At 34.2% G+C, this 10813-nt stretch overlaps 1 long non-coding RNA gene across 2 annotated transcripts in view; it reads left to right on the top strand.

The window, feature by feature from the left end:
- The first annotated feature begins 621 nt into the window (after positions 1–621).
- LOC144367162 (uncharacterized) overlaps positions 622–10813 on the top strand; it is a 79615-nt gene continuing 69423 nt past the window's right edge. For both annotated transcript variants that reach the window (XR_013426460.1, XR_013426461.1), the window contains exon 1: positions 622–825. This is a non-coding gene — a long non-coding RNA (uncharacterized LOC144367162). The remainder of the gene's footprint in view (positions 826–10813) is intronic.

Below are 10813 nucleotides of genomic sequence, written 5' to 3'. Positions count from 1 at the left end.
ATATTATCCAGAGTTTATTCTTTTTCCCTGCTTTCTCTAAAATGTAGTAATTATTGATTCTGTTTCCAGTTCTATTTACAACTGCAATAAAGCCTCTTTAAATATGGAATTAAATTTTGAAAACTCATCAGTAAGAAAAAAATTGATTTGGGGCTTCAAAACATGACTAAGTTCTGCAAAGGAAGACAATGATCATTTATTTTCTGTCACTTCCAAAGTTAACTGAGGGGTTAAGAAAAAAAAATCAACATTTTTTTTTTTTTTCTGACAAGCAGACAGGCAATTCACAGACAAAACTGCAGGGCAGGGGATAAAAAGAGGAAAAAAAAATCTTGAAATAGCTGAATTTCCAATCTCCTCCCACTAGTCTCAGTGAAGGATGACTTCAGTCCCTTTCTTAACTAATTCTGTCACTGTAAAATCCTACAGTCATTCTTCCACACATAAAGGACAAATAAGCTCAAGAGGAGGATCTAGATGCTTTCAGTTTTAACTATTCACCAATAGTGGAAAAGGCAGAATGCCTAAGCTATGTCTTTGTGGCCAATAGGATGGCTGAGTATCTCTCACATGACTCCCTGCCCCTGTCTTTCACATGGGCTGTAATTTAGTTCAATTCAGAACTGCAGATAGTACGGCTTCCACAGGAGCAAAGGATGCCTGAGCAGAAGTGGCTGAGTTCGAGGGACTTTATGAAGCGCTTCTCTGCCCTTCCCCCGGCATGAAAAAAACAGGGATTCTGCACCTGCATCAGGGACAGTCTGGTCAAAGGCTCTGCTCTGCCTCCGGGGACAAGGAACTAGAGCAAATAACCATTTTGAAATTGTAAGTATACATTTCTTTCTGTCAAGTGGACTGGTTAAAATAGTTTTCTGTCATATGCATCTGATATTCGAAGATTTGTGAGGGTCCTCTTTCCTGTGTGGATCGCGAGGCATCCGACGGGCAAGAAAATATTCGAGGGGGCAATTGTTGCATGTTTTTTTTTATTATTATTATTATGTTAGAGAGAAAGAATGAAAAATAAAAGTCAGGCATTCCAAAGAGTAGCTGCAGGAGGCTGCACACCGGAACATTGCTCCAGTGTGCTGCTTTGTTCAAAAGAAAAAATGAAGGCACACACATATGTACTTAGTTCACTTCTTTTTCGCTCTTTATGTCTAATCAGATTTGATCTGTCCCCAGGAAAAATAAAAGACAAACTTTGCTGACTCCACTGACAAGGGCACCGGTGGACTTTCCGGACATCTGACAGTTATTATAATTAGCTATGAAAGACTGCTAAGACACTTGGAGGCAAATCGCTCTTAAATTCTGAACAATGGCTTCAAGCCAGGGCTTTCTTTTGATTTTGTTTTTTTGAACCACCACTTTTAATTTTATAATCATGATAGGAACTCAACTGGTTTCAGTGTTTCTGTCCACAAAATGTGAAAAGAAGTCTCCGCACCAAGTGAAGGAGACTGAAAGTGGCCAGTGTAAAGATAGATAGAAAAGACAGCTTTCTGTCTTCGGATCCATCCTTCCATGTATAAAGATTTTTTTTTTTTTTTTAATTCCTAATAGGGTGGAGTGAGGATGTGGGGGTGGGGAGGAAGCATGCGGAAGCTTCTTTATAGAAGAATGCTTGAAGACTAAAATAATTTGGGATTTCTTCATGCTAGCAGGCAAAAGATACAGTTAGCATCTAAGTTGCATTCATGGTAAGATTTTTTTTTGATGGAGTTTCAAACAGAAGCAACATACAAAGCAGATTTTTTTTTTTTTTTGGAAAAAAAAATACAATAATTGGAAACAAATGGGGGGTGAATGTTCCTGTATTCCTGCTTTCTCTTTATATTCGGCTGGGGTAATCTAGCAATGCATTATGCTTTTACTTCTAGAATCATCCAAATCCTTAAAAAGTTATAAGTCAAGTCTCATAAGAAATTAAAAGGCAAATGCAATCAATGTGATTGTGACTGATGAAGACTTTGAACGACAAAGCTTCCAACAAAAAGAGTTTATAAGAGCCCATTGCCCTCCCCATTTTTAAAAGAGAATATTAACTCCATCAATTATTGAAAGGAATTATTCAAAGGCTCCAGACATAACTAATTATGGCTTAGGGAGCTGCCAGAGCAGAGCTTGTGTTCTAATTATAAAAGTCCAGGACGTTAGGAATCCTTTTTTAAGGAGAACTTGGACACAAATTTTCATATAATCTTTTTAAAAATACACCATTTTTTTTTTCTTTGTCTGCTCTCATGCTATCTACACCTCCCCCATCGCCGCCCACTGTGTGCTGAGACACCTGAAGGCTAGACATAATGATCAACAGAGCTCCAGCCTGTCTGGACTCCAGCCAGGTTTTTTTTCCCTCTTCTACAATCAAGGAGCTTGCACGCAATGCATGCCGAGCCTCTTCCACTGCTATGTGCAGATCCGGGATGGAAGTCTTACACATACTGCGGAAAGATTAAAGACAACAATATCCCCTTTCTCTTACCCTAGACAGACTCAGTTTTTAACCCTTTCATTACCTTTAAGACCAAGATGTCTTATGCACTCAAAGGCAGGTCTCAGGGGATCCTGCAACTCCTGCACCATATTATACAGAGACATATGCCTCATGTCGTGTAGAAATTTCCTCTCTCTACAGATCCCATCAGGGTATTTTAGGATTAACAGTGTGTTTACTAAACAGAACATAATTTGCTTGTATGGGTAATGCATTTTTGAAGGAACTTAAGCAGTGTTAAATCTAGGAAGAGTCAAAGGTCTGTGCAAAGGTTCCTGCAGAGCTTGCAGCAGGCTCTATACCATTTTTGATGATGCTGTTCTGCCAAGAGCTCTCTCTCTCTCTGTCTCTCTCTCCTTCTTTCTCACACATACACTCAAGACATAAGCACCAGCCAGGCAAGTGTATCATTATATCACAGAGAAACCCATGTTGGCTGGATGATGTCATCACATATAAAATTTTGCTTTTGTGGGCAACATTTTCAATCACCTAATCACCAGCGCCTGTTGGGTGTGGACCCATAGGAAGTTCATGTGTTTGTGGGGTTAACCGACACCCACAGGAAAGGACTGTTTTATTTGTAGCCCTCTGTCTCTTGAAGATGTGTTCATGGGGCAAAATGGGTATGTTTATCGAGATATATGTAGTCGGACAGAGTTTCCTGGTTTTAGGAGGTCTTATTAATATGCTGGTTGAACATTTCAGAGGTGGCTGAATTTTAATATGAATAGAATGTGGAAAGGGTGAGCATTGTAAAATCATTTGGATAAAAAGGATACAATAACTGATTTTTATTATGACTTGGTATTTCTTCTTTGCTGTTAAAATTTTTTGAAACCATTAAATCATATTTACTATTGGTTTTTGAGGAAAGAATGATTTTATACAAATGATTGAGAAGTAATGCTAATTTCTTGTGCTGTTCCAGGGGTATATCTCTGGATCTGATGATAGTTAGATTAAAATTTTGTGCACTTGTACAGCGTATAATTTCTTAAGCCTATTTTACGGGTCTTACATTAAATAATCACTCACCAGACAAGAGGTCAGATTTTTATTCTTGTACATGTTTAAGTACATTTTTTTCCATTTTTCTTAAATCAAATAGAAGAAAGTTTAATACTTTAACCACAACATATTGCTGAATTTGAGTTCTAAATATAGAACAATTTTATATCCATACTGCCTCTTAACTGCCAAGTTCTGAAATGTAATTTAAGTTAATCTTCATTAAGACAGAATGACTGGTAGTATTGTTTCTTATATACCAAGTATTGTACACTCAATTTTTCAAGTTTAAGAATTTGCTATCAATGCTTTTCATTTTTGCATACTAAAAAAGAATTTATTGGAAAGAGTTTCAAAGTCTATTTCTATGAACAACACTATTTCCTTGTCAACACAAAACCTAATGAGATTCATTGTGTATTATTTCATTGTTTTAAAACAAGTTTAAAAATATTTTGCTTTCATATTACTATTGTTGGTAAAAGTACAAAACTTCAAGAACTGACATATTTTATACGTAGAAAAAAACAAGTAACACAAGTTAGGTGACATTCTATAGGGAAATACAGCACTTTGAACTAATAAATAACTTTTTTGAGAAATTCTTAGACCTGACTAATTTTTACACAAACAGTTCTTGCAAACATACAGTGCAGTTTTGGCCCTGATGATGAATTATGTAATTTTTTTTATCAAAGATAAAAAATGAATAAATATTTGGGTTTGAATTTCACCTACTTTCTAAAAAACAATGCATGACACTACCCAGTGGGGATACAGGTTACTAAAAAGGCATCTTTCAAAGACAAGAAGATAATGGACTTGATTGAAATAGTTCAAATACGTAAGGCCAATTCAAGAACAAATGGTTTTTCAGAGCATAACAGAGAAAGAACAATTTACTATAGTACAGTTGATTCTTCTTACACAATGGTAATGATTTATTTGAAATGGCAGAACAAACAGGAGATGTACCAACACAACCAATGGATATCTTATTTAAGTAATAAACCAAGATTCTGTGTTTTCATAGAATATTCTTAATCTAATTATTTAACTGAAGACTTAGCTAGAACCTGTACTCTTTAGCATATGCTGAGTTGTGATCATGTTTGTTTTACACATGCATGTATTCTGCTTATAATATATAATTAATTTGAATATAACTTTATCACCCAAAGTAATTGTTGGCACTATATTATGACAAGAGTTTCCAAAATATTTTAGAATATTAACATATTTTAATACAATGAAATGTGAGTAGTAATATCAAAAAGCTATGTTTCTACTAACAGAGGGATATGCCCTGATATTGGGTAAATTAACGTACTGATGTTGTAACTATTCCAGATGCCTCACATCAAAAATGTTTTGATCATATCCAAAGGTATGCCTCTGCTTTGGCAAACAATACAAAATGTCATTATAAAAAACATCTCTCTTGTTTCTTACTCTGATGATGATTTCTAGAAGTAGACTCAATAGTCATAGTCCTTTATGAGAAGAGAATTTTTTTGTTTTTTAAAGCTCAGCCTTGAGATATAGAGCCTGATATTATTGTGGACAGATGCCTGTGCACTATGCAGAGAAGCATACACAGGAACCTCAAGTTGCAATAAGAAAAGAAGGGAAACTGGTCTAGCTGCTTCATGCTTCAAATTTTACTCCTCCAAGCCAACATGTAGACAACACTCAAAATTAATCTGAGTGAAAATGATCACAGTTATTTTCACAATTTTCAAAAGAACCACGGTCCTATAGGTACCCCACGGAGGAAAAGAGGTCAGAAAGTGATTGAATGTCCCACTGCCTGAAACCCAGGCAAACTCAGTGAGGCACTGGGGTCAAATGGGCTCATGAATCACAGATAGGAAATGAACTGTATATTGCATATTTAGAGGTTTAAAAAGAAACATTTGGGATATTTTACCGTAAACAGATTTAGGGTTGATTTTTGGCACATCTTTTAAAACAGCAAGCCTGCAGTTCAGCTGAAATAACTTTTTATATGTATAGCTAAGACCAGATGGCCACGTGCTCCTTTCTTATTTAGATGAGACTTTTCCTTTCAATAACATCTTTCTTCCTGACCTGCTTAAAAATTCCAGCGAATGAAATCAGCACAGGATTTTCAATTCTAATTGACCATGTGCAGAGGAAGGGCCAGTGGAGAAATCAGTGGAGGCATTGTGAGGCTCACTGCCTCAGTTTTGTCTTTGTGCTTTACTCTTAATAGCCAACATAAACTAGTTGAAAATATTTAATTTTTAGTAATATTACTATAGATGCAGGATTCATCTTCAATGGAAATTGAATGAGCTCTTTCTGTTATGGTGTCACAAAATTTAAAAATGTTATCATGCCTTACACAGCTTCAACTTGCTCATGAGAAATTTACAGGTTAAAAATATATTAAAACATTAGCATAATGGTGACTTAAGATGAAAGAATGATGATGCCAAATTTATTTTCCTTGTCACTGAACTAACATTATTGGAAAATATGTATGCATTTTAAATTCACCATGAAAATACTCACTATCTAAGCTTCTTGGTCCACTGTGTGTATAATTTATATGAAGAAAATGTTTTTTTTCTAGAGATTTTATTTCAATTTGAACTACTAAAACATATCAAAAATAGAAGGTGATCTGCATATGGCATATAATTCAGTGAATTATGTACAATTTAAAACTGGCACCAAACTTTCCAGGTACTTTTCTTTTTGCCAAATTGTTATTATTATTATTATATTTTTGGGAAGTGCTGAGGATCAAACCTAGGTGCTTTCGCATGATAGGTACATGCTATTACCACTGAGTTACACCTGCAATCCTTCTTTGACAAATCCTTGACTCAATTGATTACTTTTTATTTATCACTACAGTTAACAATGTTCTCATAAAAATTTAATTTTATAATTGTACAAGTGAAAGATGAAATTAACTGATTGTAATACATTAGTGTGAACAATAACATTAGGAGAAAACATGATCCAAAGGTTCATATTTTAAAATGTATAACAGAAATAATTTAAATTCCAAGTCAATTATCAATGTCATTGAAAATATTAAAGTGGTCTCATAGTAACACTGCTTTTCATTTGTAATTCTTTGCCATACATTATTCAGGTAACTTTTTAAGCAAATCTATTAGTTGTCAAAAAGAAGCGTTTCTTTATCAAAAGCCACACTACTACAGTTATTTGAAAACTGCAAGTCTTATAAATGGTAAAACTAATTAGAATTCCTTTGGATAAAGAATATACAAAAGTTGATCTTGATTGTCTATAGAATTCACAATTCTGAAATCATTTTCCAAGCCGCCAACTATGAAATCAATTCTTTATGAACTTTGTGTAATTTAAATTTCTACCTGTAATGCCACATGTAAGAATAATCATCATGCCTTTAATTATCTATATTGTTCAATACTTCTCATATTAGATGATTTTCCCACTGATTTATGAATGATAAAAATCAATTTGAAAAACAAATATATGGCAGTGACTTAACCAATTCTTGTTCTCCTTCCCCCAATGAGTAAGATGTCTAGAAACCTAAGAGATCAAAAAGTATAAATAATAACATCAAAAAAATCCAATAATAATGTAGCATCTAAGGTATTAAATTATAAATACTTCTAAATTAGATTTATTTTTAAAGCAGCATATTTTAATTACTAATGAATCTAAACCTGTACACAGGAGATGATGGATAGTAGGATCTTGGGGAAAATGATTTGAGATTACATTAGTATTGTAATTTCAGATGATTGAGGCTAGGTTGTTCAGAACAGATTTAAATAAGAAATAAAACTCTAGGTTACTTCTGTTTTTTCTTTTCTGTTACTCTTGAAAATGGACAGGCCTTGATTCTCTAGGATCATGGATAATCACATGTGTTAAATAAAAATGAACAACTCATTTTTTCTTTATCACTGAAATGAGTTTTGGTCTTTCCATTTGTGTGGGGTCATGAGTGAGGTTTCCTACTCTGTTTGTCTTCATGCTTCCTGATTTTCTTTAGGTGAACAGCACAGGAGAAATTATGCTCAGTTATGGAAGTTTCGCAGCTGTGCAAAGTGTGTGCCCTTGCCATCTCCCCTTTCCTGCTCTGTAAGGCTGTGGTGATCAGAGTCTTTGAGAAACTTAGGCCCCCTTGAGCTCTATTTTTGTCTGTTTTCATGCTTCTTCAAAAGGACCTTTCCCAAACCTTAGCACCTTCTTGAGAGTTGAAGCCTCCCCACCCAGTGTGCTCTGCTCTCTGCCATTTTCTGCTTAGTTAGGATTTTGCCTCATCCTTAATTGTGCAGCTTGTGATTCACACGCAGAGCTGGTGCTTTTTCTGTTGTTGTTGTTTTCTAATTTTGTATTTTTAACTGCAAAAGGAAGTGGGGCTCACAGGGTAGCCTGAGGATAAATGTAGGGACAGATGCAGATGTCTTTGGCATTCTGAAAATCCGCAGTGTTGTAAACAGAATAATATGATGACATTGAATTTGACTGGGCAGCTCTCACTTGGAGCAGTGAAGGGAGCCCACTTGAGTGGGGAAGGCTTCCCTCAACCAACACAGTTGGGCTGAACTGGATTTACTCTTGCAGTTCATACTTGATTTATTTCCTTCAGGAAAATTAGTGTTTTAAGTTAAAAGGGACTGACGTCTCTTTCAGCAAACGTTGGAGTAGAACAAGAAAGCAAAAGCATGAAAAAGGGATTATGTCCATAAAAATATGAGAGTGTAAATGTATCAGATAATCCAAAATTAAGGGAATACAACAAAAATGCTCTGCACATTTTCATCATGCATGTGAAGTATCTAGAAACCCATATATAAATGTAACCCATTTGTGACAGAACACCAGAAATGAGCAAAATTTCCTTTTAAGGTTTTGAAAATTAAGTCCATTTTTGTAGAAGCATTCCTAAAAGAGGCCTACTTCACTGATTTGTATAATAGTTGGATTTCCCTGTTACTATTAGTCATCTCCCAGGATATTATTGCAAATATATTGGGAGAAAAATGAAACACTCAACCACTACTCTGGTTTTTATGAGCCATTTTGCCAAGTGCCTCTTAGACTAGGAGTTAGAAATTTAAGACTAACAACAATGACTATGAAGAAGAAATTCATTCTTGGTCAGTCTGAGGATAGAAAGGGGTTAATTTTTAGAATCTTTGTGAAGAGGAGGGCGGGAAAAATCTGGAAGATAAAAACCAAGCCAGAGAGACTAAGCGGCTAGTGACTTGGTTGTATTTATGGATTATACTCCACGTTGAAAAGAGGAAAATCAGAGCTGTAAGATGACGCTGCAGGGGTCGTCTGGACTTTTCACTGAGTCTAAAATCTGTTTAGTCTATGCTTATTAAGGCCTGGTTTTGACCTTTGCCCTCCTCGCTCCTCCCTGTTCCAGGTGCAACATTTTGCAAGTGCTTTACCCTGATTGGACAATATGTGCAAGTTTCCAAGTGTGAATGAACCCAGTATGTAAAGCATAGAAAGTAACCCTGTAGTTATGATGCTCCCATTTTAGCAAAATCTGTAAACTTATGCCAACTTTCTTTATAATTAATAACAGTGACTAGACCTCTTCTTTAGGCTATTCAAGTATAACTTACAGCTAACACAGATAGGTACATTTTCTAAGAATATATCTAAATAGGTGATTTCTATCTACACTAATCTCTTTGCACTGGATATAGAAAACGAGTGCTTTCTTTAAATATTCACTTATAGCAATCCATGACGCTCTAATGCTACAGGTGTATATTTTAATGGACTAATTGTAGTTTTAAAATTGCATTAAGTAACTAAAAAAACCTCAATACTCTGCCTTCTTAGTAAAACTTTACTAAAGGTTTTAACTACAGCATTCTAAAACTAAATTTATCTATTTACAAATTTGATAAATAAAAACAAAATTTATTTATACATATTAATTTATATTTGAATAAAATAGTCATGCTTATGCCTCTGAAATGCAATGACATCTAATATACATAAAGCATTAAATGACTCAAAATTAGCCATATAAACATAAAAGGAAGAAATAAAGTTATGCAAGTATGAAACTACATTAAAAAGATTTAGGATTTTGTTTAGTTTTTCTGCTAAATGTTTTGCTTAGCACATAATTTTCTAAATAACATAAATTCATTCATTTTAAATATGTTTTTGAATTCTGAAGAAAATTAAATCTCTAACTTTTGACCAAAAAAATGATTTTACAATTTCACTGGACTAGTTATATACAAATATTACTTTTAGCTAGGATAAAAGCTAAGCAGAATAAACTTCATTCCCAGTTCCCTTCCCATATTCTGATTTCCTTCTGGCTATAGAAGTAATTCCTATTTCAGAATGGTTAGGTCATCTTTCTTTCTTCTTCTTTTTTTTTTTTTTTTTTTTGCAGGGGGCGGGGTAGATCATTTTTTGTATTTCTATTTTTATGCTTCAATTCCTAACTAGCTGTTTTAAAATTTATCTTAAAATTATTGGAAATGGAAATATATGTCCTTCTATATTTTTAATTTGAAAAACCATGATGTAGATTAACTACAAGGATTTCACTTAAACAATTTTTCTCCTTGCCTCAACTAATTTTCATGGCTGCAAATATTGAGAAAATATGCCCCTGTCTCCCTTTCATCTCTGTTCTTTATAATTGAGCCTTTTAAAATTTAACTGTTTTCATGTTACATAAAGGAATTGATAATAAGGTTAAAACATTATAGTTTAGCATATGCTCTGTTTTCCCCATTTTATTCTCTTACAAATAACTATGTATTATGGTTAGCTTCATGCATGGATATCTGTTTTCTTATTCCTGACTCTCATTGTTTATTATAAGAATGCTAATTTTGAAATATTTTAGGGAAATACAAAAATTGTCTTCAGTTTGGTGTACTAAGAAAATATTAGCAGTATCATTAAAAGAAGCAAATGCCTTTTTTAAAAACGTGTCCTGAATCTGAGGTTCTTATTTGCATACAGTATTACTACATATTTGCATAAACGAAGTGCTGATGCATGCTCCTACAGACTTCTTTCCTCAACACCCCTGTTTCTGAGTATCTCAGTGTAAATCTCCACCAGTGCCTTTATTGTCACCTGTTATCTTAAAACGTTTTCTATAGGAGAGAAAACTTCAATATATGCAGGTAAGTTTAAATGGGTCTTCCCTCCTTTAGTTTCCTTACTTATTAAATGATTAGGGTAGCACTATATCAAGAGATACCTAGAGTCAATTTAAAACTTAAGTCAAAATATTAATGCCTGAGGAAAAAGAACTAACATACCTTG

This window comes from Ictidomys tridecemlineatus, chromosome 10 (assembly GCF_052094955.1).
Source record: "Ictidomys tridecemlineatus isolate mIctTri1 chromosome 10, mIctTri1.hap1, whole genome shotgun sequence".
Classification (NCBI taxonomy): Eukaryota; Metazoa; Chordata; class Mammalia; order Rodentia; family Sciuridae; genus Ictidomys; species Ictidomys tridecemlineatus.
Note: the sequence above shows the minus strand (reverse complement) of the source record. Positions and strands in the feature narration are given on the sequence as shown.